Source organism: Sorghum bicolor, chromosome 9 (genome assembly GCF_000003195.3).
Source record: "Sorghum bicolor cultivar BTx623 chromosome 9, Sorghum_bicolor_NCBIv3, whole genome shotgun sequence".
Classification (NCBI taxonomy): Eukaryota; Viridiplantae; Streptophyta; class Magnoliopsida; order Poales; family Poaceae; genus Sorghum; species Sorghum bicolor.
Window position 1 is genome coordinate 7,911,933 of NC_012878.2, and position 16,194 is coordinate 7,928,126.

The 16,194-nt window shown below is 41.7% G+C and overlaps 1 long non-coding RNA gene across 1 annotated transcript; it reads right to left on the minus strand.

Moving 5' to 3' along the window:
* Positions 13,907-14,757, minus strand: LOC110430602. The gene is made up of 2 exons (XR_002447966.1): positions 14,692-14,757; positions 13,907-14,603 (listed from the first exon to the last, which is right to left on the minus strand). It is a non-coding gene; the product is annotated as an uncharacterized LOC110430602 (long non-coding RNA).

Here is a 16,194-nt window from a genome sequence, read left to right on the forward strand (position 1 = left end):
CTTGACAGCTCTTGATTGTGTTTCACCCACTTTCTGATTGCAAATAGGAATTTCATTATCATTTCCCAGCACAATTGAAATTTTGCTTTTATCACCTCACAAGGATCAACAGAGTTTGCATGGTCAACTTCAACACCATCGGCAGAACCCCCTACATGGTTAGTGTTTATGAGTTCTAGTAACAACCGTATCTTTTTTGGCTTTCTCTAACAACATTTGAGTTTTGAACTATCAACAATGTTAGTGGATTTGTTCCTTTCCTTCTTACCAATAGATCCAATATATCTTCTTAAATATTTCTTCTTACATGAAGCAGGTGCACGATCTATTTAAAAATTTGTAGGATTTTGTAGAATTTTTTATTTATTCATACCTTAGCTGGTCATCTCTATGCAGTGCCTTTAGATTCCATTTGAGGCAAATCATCCAACACGAGCATACTTCTCACCATAGTATTGTTCTCAGTATTCTCATCATGGAAAATTACAGTTGATAGTACCTTTCCCTTTAGCAAAATCATTTGTTTTCCATTTAAGAACCTCTATTTCAAGTTCCCTGATTCATTTTGGCACAGGTCATCCATGTTCTGCATATTTTGCTCTAGGTTGTTATTCTATGCATTTTCATTCCCATGATTGGCATTCATAGTAGATCTGGCCAAGATCTCCAACACATACTAGAAGCAATTGTATCTGAATTTGAGTTTGAAACAGCACAAGAATCAAGATTCTTGTGGCCTGTACCCTTTTCCTTTGTTCTAACTTGTTATGAATATTTTTCATCTAGTTTGTTAGAGAAGATCCATCATCGATAATGTCTACTCCTGTGCGATTCACATTGTTCTTGACAGCTCTTGATTGTGTTTCACCCACTTTATGATTACTAACAGGACAGTCGTTATTATTTCCTACCTCAAGTGATATTTTGCTTTTATCACCCTCAGGGAGATCAACGGAGTTTCCATGGTCAACTTCAACAGCATCTGCAAAACCCCTACCTTAACAGTTTTCATGAGTTCTGATCACCATCTCATCTTTTTAGTCTTCTCTGACAACATTTGAGTTCTGAAATATCAACTATGTCAGTGGATTCTTCCTTTCCTTTTTACCAACAGATCCAATATTTCTTCTTAAAGATGCTTGGCGTGGAACCTAGTTGCCTACTTGGTTTTTTTGTGCTCACATATTTGTTCAGAGCCATTTTGCCAAGATTAGGCTCATTGCGGTCATCATTAGAACATTTTTTTCTCGAATATGCGGGAGATCTATGTATAATTGTGTTATAGAGAGGAAAAAATTGCGCCCTTATAGACACCACCGCCTACTGTGAGGGTATTTCTTTACATTGAAGAACTTAAGCTAAAAGAACCGAGAAAGAGGTAAGGCCTAACTAGAAAGAACTCTCACCAACTAAACTAAGGTAAGCTATCCTAGCCTAACACCATGACCCAGACCTAACGTTTGTGGACCACACGCTCCCGCCAAGCACCAAAGGTGATACTCATCTCTGATCTCTTCAAGCAGCCTAGTGAAGTAGGGGTGAGACCGTTCCAAAGTGCAAGCATTTTTTTGTGCTCCCATTGGATCCAGGAACCATATCATTTGTTCAGCCCCTTCTTCTTCTCCTTTGGAATTCTCTTGGTTGCTTTTCACCACCAATCAGCCAATGATTTCTCTCACCTTGTTGGGGTTCGATCTTGCAGTCCCAAAGGAGTCAGGATCTGTGACCAAAATTCTCAAGCAAGGACGCATGTAGTAAGCAGATGCTGGACCGTCTCATCTTGCTGATCATAGAAGGGGCAGTGACTGCTAACATATAAAAATAGTTTGTAGTTTGTTGGTGCTCAAGTTTTCCATAGGCAATGCCAAGGCGCAAAGGTGATGGAGCCATTGAAGAATGCTCAATATGTAGATTTTGAGGTAAACTGACCTGACCTAAAATAGTTTGCACTTTGTTGGTGCTCAAGTTTTCCATAGATGTTGCCAATGCGCAAAGGTGATGGAGCCATTGAAGAACGCTTAATATGTAGATTTTGAGGTAAACTGGCCCGACCCTTCCAGTCTCCAAACGTGGATATTGTCAATCTGAGAGAGGATTGTCTCATGCACTCCCCTAATTGAAAATATTCAAAGAGACCCACCGATGAGAGATCTGACTAATAATGTCAGCAGGCCATGCGTGAACCTGTACGGCATCAGCCATTGTGCGCTGTTTGAGAGTGCGAGATGGAACTCCAGCAACCACCGCTGGTGCCAAGTCCTCTAAACAGCAACCCATGAGCCACTTATCCTCCCAAAATACAGTATTTCTTCCATTATAGACCTTAGATTCCAGGTCTTTCCCTCTTGGTTGCCTTCGCTTTGGGTGGCTAGCGCCCTGGTTGTTTCCTGGTCAGGTTTAGTTTTTGTCACACGCGCTTTGTTTTCCCTAGCAGCAGCAGTGTAGTGTGTGTGGGGGGGGGGGGGGTTACAGTTGTGTGTGGTTTTTGTGTGTTTTGCATGGGTTCTTTTCCCATTTTAATCTTCTTAATATAATGAAGTGCAGATCTCTTGTGTTTTTGAAAAAAAATGCAATGTTGAAGAGATATCCATCATTTGGATGAATATGTATGTTGTCAAGGCCTGTCATGCTTTGTTGGGGGTCTGTTTGCTTTAACCATAGCCATCAGATTTGAAGTGCCCAACTCATGAACTCAAGGTTTAGTATCCCTAGTCCGCCCAAATCAAGGGGTCGCGTGACCTTATCCCAGGCAACCAAGCAAGCGCCACCATTCACTTCCTCTCTCCCTCTCCAAACAAAGGCTCTCCTTATCTTATCAATTGCTCATAAAAACCATTTAGGAGCGGTTATATTCTCATTTTCATTTGGCACCACACAAGGTTTTTACTGCATTGATTCCGTGTGGCATTTTTTTCTATGCTTGATATCATTTGAGGAATATCATCAGGTAAATCATTGACATCCATGGAGACATCATTCAAGATATTTGCCGATATATAACAATGTTACTTGGAGAACCCTATAAATCTAAGAATATAAGTACAATAATTGATCTCAGAAACACCCGGCCCTCACGTCGCTCTTCGTATAGAGTGACATGGGTGGCAACTCATCCACCTTAGCCACCGTGGCCCCTCGCCCATGCTGTTGCACCTCACCACCGCTAGAGGTAGCTGCCGAGAAGTCCATGCAACTCCTAAGGATGATGATGGTGGTAGGAGTTTCTCAGCGCATACTAGATCTACGGGGAAGTTCTCATCGGTGAAAAGGACCTTCTACTCAATGCATGCTTATTGGAGGAACACTTCTCCTTTGACCTTCTTCCTCCTTCAACTCCCTACCCCCTATCTCCTCGTAGCGTGCACTGGGTGCCCGTCGACAGTGCGAATCTGACTAGATCCGGATGTGTGTGGGCTAGCTTCCTAGTGGCAAAAGCATGCTGGCCATGATGGAATGTTGTTGAGCCTACTAGGGGCATGCGAGTTTGGCACCACTGACAGCTCGAGGATTGCCAACTAGGACGTCCTGGACTAGCTCACAGTGTACGAGCTCAATAGCCTCTCCAAGGCATCCAAGTCTAACATGGCCACATCTCCATCCCCATCTCCCTCGTCTCTAGCATCCTGAGGTGGATCTAGGACCTGCAACCTTGGATCTATGGTCTCCAACTCCGAGGAACGTACGCTTGCTAGTGTTTAGCTCCCACCATCGTGGGTGAGTCCGGGTAGCTAGCTTCACATTCTAGCCCCCTATCTTGGATCTACCGCCCCCGTCAATAGATAGTGTGGCAGTGGCTGGCACCCCTTCTGACAAGGCATGGTCGCTTGTCAGTGTGCACCTCCCATCATCGCGGGAAAATCTAGATGATTGACTTCTCAGATTTGGGCTACCTAGGCCCATATCTTCTATCCCCATCATCAGCTGCATGTGGTGTGGCAGCAGCCATCACCCTCCCCCTTCCATGCAGGTACAGACTCTTGCTGGTGCGCAACTCCCACCATCACGAGTGAGTCTAAGAACGGCACTACATGGTGTGGTGGTGGTCTGTCGCACCTAGTTTTCCAAAGAAGACCAAGCACTAACTATATGTGTGCCCATGAAGTCCACATGACACATATAGTGACAAATATGGAGAATATCAAGAACAATGCTTTATTATATCTCGAACATAGTTACAACAAGGCTTACATCTATTACAAAGCATAGCGGAAACTATTCTATATCTCCATACTCCACAAGGACGGATGACTGGGGGTACACTCGCCTAGTACTACTAGAATTTCTTAGGGAACTCCACCTATGAATCACCATCTGGTACCCATCCAAGATTTTTGATTGTTGAATGTAAAGCAAGTGTGAGCGCACCATACTCAACAAGTATAACATGAGGGGATGCAAGGCTCAAAAGGCTAGACTTGGTTTGACTGCGATAAGCATTTTTAGTTGGTCATATTTTATTATTAGACCTATGTTGCTATGTTATGCTTAAACTCCCAAGGTGAGAAGTATAATAATTATCATCAAGATTAGTCATCAACCCAAACCATCCGTAGAACCATCGATCTCGAAAAGGATCCAGGTCGCTCGTGTCCGTGAGCACGGCTGATATATCAATTTTAAAAACACTCTATAGAGCTTGTACACTTTCACCATGAGTCGTGTTATCCATATGCCCAAGGTGATCAGCCTCTTGACCCACTTCCAAGGTAAGTTGGCAGGGTTCACTATGAAGCCTTTCGAAAGTCCCCCTAACAAGTTAGTAGCTGCTAGGTTTCAGTGGCAGGTGTGCATAGGTGTCCTCTGTTGACACTCGCTAACACAACTTGAATACTGGGTTGTCATCCCCAGCATGGCACTAGAGTGTACTATGGTATTTATACGCACACAGATAAATCCGCAAGCGCATGGATACCATTGTAGCTTTTACCCGGTTAAAGGTTTTATCGTATCCACAGGGAAACGGGAGAACTAATCTACGCTCTAACTTAACCTAGATAGATAGATAGGTGTAAATAGGAAAGATGGTAGAATTGAATAAGAACAATATTAAAGATAAGATAACAATGGGTAATAATAGGGGAATAGAGAGTAGAGCAATCTAGTATATGGGCGATGGTAGCAGAATAGAGAGGGTAACTATGGTTTCTCTACTTCAAAGGGGTATGTCTAGTATGGGACGAACCACGTGATAAGAATACACCACAAAGGATGCTTATCCATAGGCCGATAAACCCTACCCGTCCTGCTAACAGGAGGTGGACTACAGGGGACCAACGTAACTGTCACCTACGCGGCCTACCACACGATCCAGCTAGACAGGGGATATCCACAAGTAATCTAGGTCTAAGCACCACGCTTACACCTATACTACAACTCTAACCTATAGGGTCCTATAGATTAAAAGTACTCAAAAGAGTTGTGAACCAGAACATACATGATTAGTAATTGCATAATGAATTAGAAGTAGATTACCAGAGTCATCCCATGAGCAAGCTTGATTAGAGCTTGATCATGGTGAAGTACAACTGGAGGAAGAACCGACAGGCCGGCCTCTCCTGCAATCCTCCCTCGCTCTCCATCTCGCTACTATCTAGATCTACTCTAGTTTAGAGATGAGAGGAGAACTCTCATCTCCAAACCCTAGCTTTTGCTTTGTCTATGAATAATGAATAGGGATCAAGGGGTGCCTCCTCCAGGGGCTAGGGGGTCTGCTTATATAGTCCCCTGAAGTGAATCTGGGCCGTCGGATCAAACCGACATTGATTGAACGGTTATCCTTGATCCTTTAGGTCAGTGGAGCGTAATCTCCGAAGCGAGTCCTGATTGGACTCTGGGACAAGGCGGGCGCCCTGCCCCCGAGCCCGCTCGGCCTCCCGTTCGTTCCCGTGGCTTCTGGAGTCTTCTAGATGATAGAAAATTACACGGCACGTTCATATCTCTAGGTAAACCCGACATGTGGGCCTTTCCTCCATATTTCCTGATAACCCCCTGCAAAAATAGACAAACACCAAAACTCGTGGAATTCTGTCAGATAAAACCCTAAGTTTAGGTGTTGGTTGTATTTGGATCATTTTCTTTATTTATTTGATGATTATATTTGGTACTTAAGGACCTTCCACAACTCCCCCAAGCTTACCTCTTGCTCGTCCCTGAGCAAGGATGGACTCAAGAGTTTTTGCAGTGGTTTCATGCCGTAAAAGTACACATGCGTTCAAGCAAGATCTCATCTCTGAGTTAAAGTAAACTATTAAGATTTAAACTTACTCATATTACCTTCCACCATGGGGCTTGCAACCGTCACTTGTGTCTTGAGCAGTTAAAAGATAGAACAGTCAATTCAAGCGCCATGTCTCTTGTTCTTTGATCAACTATAGCTCTGGAGTTTTTGTAGATTTTTAAATAAAACTCAGAGATTCCTTGTATGACTCTCTCAAATCTCTCTTTTGTGGTATTTCTAGATTCTTACCAAGGCAGTGATGATATACGCCTTCTCTCAAAGTATGTAGTATTTGTGGTATGAGGCATAGTGATATTGTCTTCTCTCTCACCCTACTCTAATAAGGCTTGATATCTGGAGCTCATAGGTGGGAGATAAAGTATACATACTTACAAGACATTTATTGCATAGTCAAACCATGGATCCAGAGAAACGAGTCAATAAGTCAATATCAAGATGTGCATGTGTGGCGAATGAATGGTGTATGATGATGATGGTGAAAACAATGGTGAAAGTCTAATTCTACTTTTGCTCTTTTGAGGGGATACATACCTTTCTTGCACTTTTGAAACTTTTTGAGGGGGAATGAGATGCTCTATATTTTCTTTTTCTTTTCTCTCAGGTGGGTATCTTGTACCCCAAATTCTACTGTCGGACACTTGTCCATTTTTACCTCTCGTCTCACTTTTTCTTTTCTTCGAGGTTTCGGGCACTTGCCCCTTCTTATTTCCTCGTATTCACTTTTTTTTCAGAGCACTCACCCTCCTGGAATAATGTAGGAAGTGGTAGTAACCAAAATATCTCGAGCATTTATTAAACGGGGAATAACAGGGATAGGATAATGTTTTTGGCTATTCTCTCCTGGATAGGAGTAGAATAATTTTGGGTAAATCTGGAGATGGAAATGAATGGATGTATGTGGATGCGTACTTCCGGAGTAGAAGCAGCATGTATGAGTGAACGTGCAAGTGGATCTTGATTTTAACCACATGACAAGCTCCTAAGGGTCTACACAGCTTGACCACACTCAATGCTCATAAGCAGTAAAAAGTAAATGTATGGTTCAGAGTCTAATAAGCATGTATATATGGCTGTGGTAGGATTTTAAACTCTCATCATAAAGGAACTCATCATGAACATTTTAAAGATTTTCAAAGATAAAATTCTCCAGAATTCTAGTATCTCTAGGAACAGATAAATAGCAGCTCAACCTTCCCATATCATATCTGTTAATGACTTAGACATTAGATCAAGTACTTTCCCACAAGTTCAGGTTTAGAGCAAATCTTAATTCATAACAGTCATGCCTAAACTTGAGAGAGAATTCAATTTTGAGAACTAGTCATAGCAGAGCAACTATTCATCATTTCCATGTGAGAGCTTATTATGAGGGTTCATAGCAAACTTTATTTATTTATTTATTTAGCAAACTAAGAAAAGATATATATATATATAAGCACAAAATCTTTATTTGGGTTTTTATGATTATGCATCTTTTTATTATTTGACTAAAGTATAAACGCGAGTAGAAACACTTAGCTGGATAAATGGGGGTGCTCTCCCCCAAGCTGGATTTTGACGTAATTTGTTCTGATGTAGCTAGCAGGTGGCGGAGGTATATTTGAATGTCGCAGCACCCTAACAGCGATTAGGATGTCCTCCGTCTGCTAGTCTTCTTTGATCCTTGAATTCTGTGGAGCTCAAATAGACAACAGAGCTTTGTGGGACTAGTTAAGTGTTAGCATAAATATCTAGCCTTTATCATGTTGAGCCTCCTCAATAAATGTTTCTCTCTTTGGTAGGATCATAAATTTATTTTTATATTTTTATTGTAAGATGAAAACATATTTATTTTATGCCACCACATTCAATATACCTATGGGTTTTAAACCACAAGTCTACTTTCATGGGGCTTTAGATTTTATGATGCAGTGCAATGAACAAATATTTTTTGTTTTCTTTTCTAATGCTAATGTGGAAAAGTAAATATGCTAATGCAAGTGATGGAATAAAAAAGGAAAAGGAATGCAGAAAAGATAAATATGGATAAATACCGATTTTACCTTTCGGTAAGGATCCAATGTTTTAAGTCTTCTAGACAAGACTTCTCACCGTGTTCATTCTTTAGGTGCGTCATTTGATTCAGGTGTGGACCTTGATGTCTGCACCTCTTGATATGGTGTCACCCATGTTCTTCGTTTGCCCAACAGTTCAAAGTGCGGCGTTGGTAGCATCATGCTCAGTGTGTTTGTGCTCGTAGATCCAGGTCCTTGGTAGAGTCTGAGAGTTATAAAACTCCATGTTTTGCTCGAAGTGTACCTGCTCATAGAGACAAGGCAGAGATCAAGTGCATGGGTCCTGTCGGTGGAAAACACCAACAGAACCAAAAGTGTATTTGTTCTTCTCTAACCTTAAGCATAGTGAGCAAGACAAAGTTGATGGATAATAAGTTCATGAGTGTAGCACTTATAACATTTGTCAGATCAGATCGCTCAACCTTATGGAAAGATAATCTATCTATGTATATGTCTTTTTCTTTATATCTCTCAAAGATTGAATGTGTAACATTTTAGCTCATATGATTAGGAGTGTGGGATCATGGAGGTAGTACTAGGAACAAAGATTAAACGACTAAACATGCTGAATCTCTTGGGTTGGTTAATCTAGAGTTGTAAATCATACATGTTCGTCTCTTTTATTCATATGAACGCCAAAACCAAGGAGAAGCTTATAAAAGTGATAGTCAAGTACCTTAAGATGTTAGCTTACTTGAAGAGTGATGGTACAGTATCACCTTGTGGAAGCTTTCCTTTCTTAGCGATTGTGCATCGTGTTTATGACACCCTCCATGGATCATCTCTTATGAGCTACGTCTTCCTTGTGTAAATTGTTAAACTTGATATGTCTCTCTCTTTGTCTCCAATGTGAGTTATCTCAGGACTTCCCAAATCGATATTGAAAGTTTTTCTGCAGGGGTTAGTCTGACAAAATATACCAATATCTACTCAAGCAGTTTTTAGTTCAGTAACCAAACTAGACTCCATGTCTAATCAGATTAAGGAAGGCTATTTAACCTAAGCACCATGCTTAATTTAAATGCCAATGGAAGTATGTCGAGTACTTCTAAACCAACACTTGCTAGTAAATAGACAAAGGTAGCATGACAACATTTATAAAGATCTACTCAAGTGGAGATGAAGTAGTGTGATTAGTACTTAACAAATTGAGCATGTCTCAAAGATAGGGACAACCAACATAGCAACATGGCAAAGGATGTTTTTATGTAAGGTACTCCCCCAAGATTGAATTTTGCAAAATTCAATTTTGGTTGAAATTAATTCAATATTGTATGATGATCGGTTGGACATACCTTGTGCTTGTCATTCATCCGATCTTCTTGCTCCAATCCTAGAAAGGTTAGTGACAAGAATACCCGAAGGAATATTTTACAATTATCCTTATATGCTCAATACACAAGGTAATGTTGTAAATAATTAAAAGCTCATGTTACGATCTGATCAGTGCTTATTTTAGGACACTAAGCTTGTCCTTGGGAAACCATCAATTTATGTCGGCGAAGTGGTTTCCCTTTCAACGCTGACCTATATCAAGATCAACTCAACGAGATCTGCAATATTTATTATAGACATATGCATCGACAACCGCCCTTTTAAAGTTTTTATAAATAGAAAGGAAGAGGGGGTTGGAGATCTCAAGTGTGGTGATGTCGGAGAGACCAATAGATTGGGAAGATATTGCATATGAGCATGGAGTAAACGAAGTGGCTATGAAATAAATTCCATGCTCATTAATGTTATCTTCGTCTCCAATCTGAATGTTCGGAGTTTCTCTGGGATTGGTCTCACCTATGTCCTCTTCTGTAGTTGGATGAATCTCATCTTCAAAGGGAGTCAAGAACTCACCATTTGAAATTGAGCCAAAGTCAGAATCCATTAAGGCTTCTTCCTTATCCATCCATTCTACACATTCTAGCCATTTAGAACTTGTGATCAGGAAAGGGGAGGTGTTAGAATTTTCTATATGGCTTAGCTCTCCTTCTATGACATTACTTGACATGTCATCCTCATGGTCTTTATGACTCCTATGGTTTGATCGTCTTGATGGATTGCTAGGATCATCATGAGACTGAAAAGGAGAGGGATAAGAGGGGTCTCTAAGGTCAAGGATGGATTTAGAATTTGTGAACATGGAAGGGGAGCAGATAGAATTTTCTATATGGTTTAGCTCTCCTTCACTTGATATGTCATCCTCGACTTCTTCATAATAGGAACCAGGACATTCTCTAATAGAACCATTATTGCAAGGATTTGAATTATCCCTACTTGAAAGTCTCTTATGGAACCAGAAGTCTAAACCATCAGTATCTGAAAGATTTAAGGTTGGAATTCCTTCCTCCCTTAGAGAATTTTGGGGTATTGATGGTTTAGGATCGATAGCTAAAGTTTGGGATTGAAGTGGTTGTGATCTGGCTATCGAAACTTCTTCTTCTTGTCTAGGAACTGGTTCGTTCTCTTTGTCAGGGATATAAAAGCTAGGAGACTTTCCGCTCATTAAATCAATCAAATTCCAAGCATCACTAGCGGACAGGTGGTGGAAAGATCCTCCAGAGGCCGCATGAAGGGTTTGCTTATTTTCCCTACTAAGGCCCTTAAAAAAGTGAAATAGAAGAACTTGTTCTGGAATAGAAAGCTTTGGGCCAATGAGAGTAAGGTCAATAAAGCGGTCCCATGATTCGCCAAGAGATTCTTCTTCTAATTGTCTAAAAGAGAGAATCTCGAGTCAAAGATCCGCCACTTTGGAGATCGGAAAATATTTAGAGAGAAAACTATTGTATAGCTCCTTCCAATCTCCATGAGCCTTCCTATGTTGAGTTTATACCAATGTCTAGCTTTTCCCGTTAAAGAGAATGGAAAGAGCTTCCATTTAAGGGTTTCATCGGACATGTCTTCAATGCGAAGGAGGTCACAGACTGGATAAAAATCTCTTAGGTGTGTGTATGGGTTTTCCTCACCTTCTCCTGAGAAAGGTTGTTTTGAAGAAATTCTATGTATTTTGGGCTTATCTCAAAACTAGATGTCATGATAGGCTTTGAAGATTTTGGTGGTTCGAGATGTGTGCCCATAGGTCTATTAAACTGATAAATAGACATGTTTGTATTCATGATAGACCAGAGATCAAGGATTAGATAAGAAGAAAGAATAGCAGAGATGAGGCTAAGGATACAAGGAAAATATTTTTTTTATTTTTTAGAAAATGATTAAGCTAGTTTGTAGTCAACTCAGCAACCGTTTCCCCGGCAACGGCGCCAAAAATACTTGTTGACACTCGCTAACACCACTTGAATACTGGGTTGTCATCCCCAGCATGGCACTAGAGTGTACTATGGTATTTATACGCACACAGATAAATCTGCAAGCGCACGGATACCGTTGTAGCTTTTACCCGGTTAAAGGTTTTATCGTATCTTCAGGGAAACAGGAGAACTGATCTATGCTCTAACTTAACCTAGATAGATAGATAGGTGTAAATAGGAAAGATGGTAGAATTGAATAAGAACAATATTAAAGATAAGATAACAATTGGTAATAATAGGAGAATAGAGAGTAGAGCAATCTAGTATATGGGCGATGGTAGCAGAATAGAGAGGGTAACTATGGTTTCTCTACTTCAAAGGGGTATGTCTATGTCTGGGACGAACCACGTGATAAGAATACACCACAAAGGATGCTTATCCATAGGCCGATAAACCCTACCCGTCCTGCTAACAGGAGGTGGACTACAGGGGACTAACGTAACTGTCACCTACGCGGCCTACCACACAATCCAGCTAGACAGGGGATATCTACAAGTAATCTAGGTCTAAGCACCACGCTTACACCTATACTACAACTCTAACCTATAGGGTCCTATAGATTAAAAGTACTCAAAAGAGTTGTGAACCAGAACATACATGATTAGTAATTGCATAATGAATTAGAAGTAGATTACCAGAGTCATCCCATGAGCAAGCTTGATTAGAGCTTGATCATGGCGAAGTACAACTGGAGGAAGAACCGACAGGTCAGCCTCTCCTCCAATCCTCCCTCGCTCTCCATCTCGCTACTATCTAGATCTACTCTAGTTTAGAGATGAGATGAGAGCTCTCATCTCCAAACCCTAGCTTTTGCTCTGTCTATGAATAATGAATAGGGATCAAGGGGTGCCTCCTCCAGGGGCCAGGGGGTCTGCTTATATAGTCCCCTCAAGTGAATCTGGGCCGTCGGATCAAACCGACATTGATTGAACGGTTATCCTTGATCCTTTAGGTCGGTGGAGCGTAATCCCCGAAGCGAGTCCTGATTGGACTCTGGGACAAGGCGGGCGCCCAATGGGGGGAGGGCGGGCGCCCTGCCCCCGAGCCCGCTCGGCCTCCCGTTCGTTCCCGTGGCTTCTGGAGTCTTCTAGATGATAGAAAATTACGCAGCACGTTCATATCTCTATGTAAACCCGACATGTGGGCCTTTCCTCCATATTTCCTGATAACCCCCTGTAGAAATAGACAAACACCAAAACTCGTGGAATTCTGTCAGATAAAACCCTAAGTTTAGGTGTTGGTTGTATTTGGATCCTTTTCTTTATTTATTTGATGATTATATTTGGTACTTAAGGACCGTCAACATCCTCCTCCAAGAGGCACATGTGGTCGCGGCACTATACACACCAAGGTAGGAAAACAACTATACACCACGAGGCACCCCCTCTTGCGCCTTTCGGTAACCACTAACAAGTTAGAGAAGTTCAGTTTACTGAGCTAAAGCCAGAGCCATGTAGCTCTCATGGCTGTACGGTAAATCCTGGGTGGCCGCTTTAAGATTCAGTCCTTACGGAGGGCAGGCTAAGAAAGATGATATCTCTTTGACAGTGAGCATAAGAAAGATGATATCTCTTTGATCTTGGATCCTATGACCATGAAAATTAATAGAGGTATGTGCAAATATATGATACGTGTGTGGATCAAAGGGATTGTCAAACACAGTTGTGGATTGCCCGGAACATACATGCCGATCGGCAGCAGCATGGCTATGTCGCTGCATGGACAGCAAGCACAAAATAGGAACATATCTCTTTTATAATTGATGCTATAGCCATGAAACTTTGCAGAGATATGTGTGAGGGTGATATTTACTCTATGGTGAAAGGGTTTGATGATTGTTCTCACGATTTTTTAGGGAATGCCAAAACAATTTAGTGCTATGTGGCTGCTAGGATAGGAGGGACAGCGAGCACTAAAAAATGATATATGGTTCCTCTTTGATCCTATAGCCACAAAACTTTTCAGGGACGTGTACAAGGATATGAAACACATTTTGGTTAAAGGACATGGTCACTGGAGCGATAGAACAATGGGAACACACATGCCAATTAGCAGGAACTCTGCTGCGGGGCTGTAGGGACAGTGAGCAAAAGATAGGATCATATCTCTTGCATATTTGATCCTATAACCATGAAACTTTGCAGAGGCATGTGCAAGAATAAGACACACATGCTGAATGAAGGGTTTGATGATTGGGCTAATGTATTATGGGAAACAACAGTACCAAACAAAGGCGAACGCTGCTGAAATAGCAGGGACAACAAACACTAAAAAACGATGATATATCTTTCATCTTGAAGTCTCTTGCTATGAAATTTTGCAGAGATGTGTGTAAATATATAAGTGATGTTATAGTCAACGGATTCATCATAGACCATGTTGGATCGTTGGAGAACATGAAGGCTGACTGACAATAGCACCGCTGTCCGAAAAGGACAACAACACGATTGCGGGGAGAACTTTGTAGAAATTCGATCAAAAATAAATATGAGTACATGGTTTGCTACATGAACATGAAAACATCATGTAGGATATTACAAGGTTCTTACATCAAGGAATTTTAACAATTGATGATGTGGTTGGCAGCAGCTGGCATCGAAAAGATGTTGTTGGTGATCAACAGAACAGTACCGAAAGCACGTTGGGGATCATCCATGCCTCATTACAAATCAAGGAGACATATGAGAGAGGTACGGACAACAAGACTAGAGAGGGAAATCAGAGGGATGACCTTACTATTTGGCAAGGGCCAACGGTACCATCAACATGGCCACTAGGATCGATGCCACCAGCACGTTCACAAAGATGACATCGATGATTCGATCTTGGAGAGAATCTGTAGCAAACCAGGGATCAAGGAGATGGATGAGAGGGTCATAGGTAGCGTGATCAGAGATGGGAGAGGGAGGGGCGACCTTGCTGTTGGTGAGAACCCAGCAGCAGCCAGTGATGACAACATCACTGCAAGGACAACGGGTCAACGTGGCAGCAATAATTTTCCTCGGGGACGATCTGCGGCATACGAAGGAGATCAATTGGGAGATATAAGGAGCTGTGGGTGCCATTGATCGAGATCAGCAGGGAAGAGTACACAGCTTACCATGGAAATGAATGGCATCCATGGACTCCGAGGTGAAGACTAGAGCGGTGAAATCGATTCGTGGTGGCATCCTGACTTCTTTTTGGTGGAGGAGCAGCAGTGGGAGGGAGGAGATGTGGAGGGGGAGTAGGAGGCGTCCTGGCTGATGACGAGATGGAGGAAGGGAAGGAGATGAGGAGTCCTTCTCTGGTGGTGGCGTGAGGGAGAGAAAGTAGCAGATGAGGAGATGTTATAGCTGTTGTTTGCTGCATGAGAGCATGCAAGTGAAGAGAGTAAAACCGAGGAAATAAAAGGGGTGTTATCAAAGGAGAATTGAAGAGAGATGACCGATGGTTTGTGTGTGAGAGAGGAGAGAATGTGGCTGATTGTTGCATGCATGCAATGGTGTAAAGGTTAGTAAGAGAGATTTTTGGCTATTGCGTGAGAAAAAGAAGAGAAGGAGGAATGGCTGCCATTATGTGCATGCAATTGAAAGAGGAGGCAAAAGGAATAGGTGTTTAAGGAGGAATGAGGTTGTCGGCATAGGCAAGAGGTGCTCTGCTATTCTTTTAACTTCTTCAACATGCAGCTGAAACAAAGATAACAAATAAAGAGTAAAGGAGCATTATTGGGGAGGGTGGGTCTAGGAAATTAAAGCAATGAATTGTTGCATCCATTCTTGCATGAGGAAAAGGGAGAGGCTCCAGTGCAACAGCAAGAGGAGATGGCTGGCCATGAGAATAATTCATCCTTTGGTTCTGTACATAAAAATAGAATATTAAGAGAAGGAGAATTAGTTAGAGGAATTATGGATGCTTATTGAGATGACTTCAAGGGATTGAAGGAGGGAGCAGTAGTGTTGCTATTTTTGCATGAGAGTAAGAGGAGAATGCACCGTAGGAAAAGAGAGGGGTTGTTGTTGTGTGTACACAAATGTTATTGAGGAGTGATAAATAGAGTAGCAGAACATTTTTAAAAGAATCTAGTAAATTTGAGAGGAAGTAATTAAGTAGATTTATTTTTGCATGGGAGTAGGGAGAGGCGTGGGCAGCAGAGGAGGGATGGCTGTTCATCAGCTTTTAATCTTGTAATTAGAGAGGCATGCAAATGTGATGAGGCAGAGAATTAAGAGAAGGGATTTGATGTAGATATAATTCTTGCATGGAGGAAGAGAAGCGGGCAGCATAAGAGAGGATACCGATTTAGTAGGTGTGTCCATGCGTGATGAAAAGAGGGAGGAGAGAAAATAATGCATCTTTGTTGCATGTATGCATGCAGAAATGAAAGGGATATGAGGAAGTCATGGTTGTTTCATCAGCCATCAAGGAAGTAATGTGTGATTGATGGAGAGATTTAAGATGGGCATGCAAAGGAGCTCCACTGATGGATTAAAGTGCTGCTGCTCTTATTTGCATGAGGGAAAGGGGAGGTCGGCATTGAAGGAGTGATGTTTTCATGTGAGGGGGAGGGAGGAGATATGCTGCTGCTACTCATCTTTTAATTGCACAATTCAAAAGAGGAACA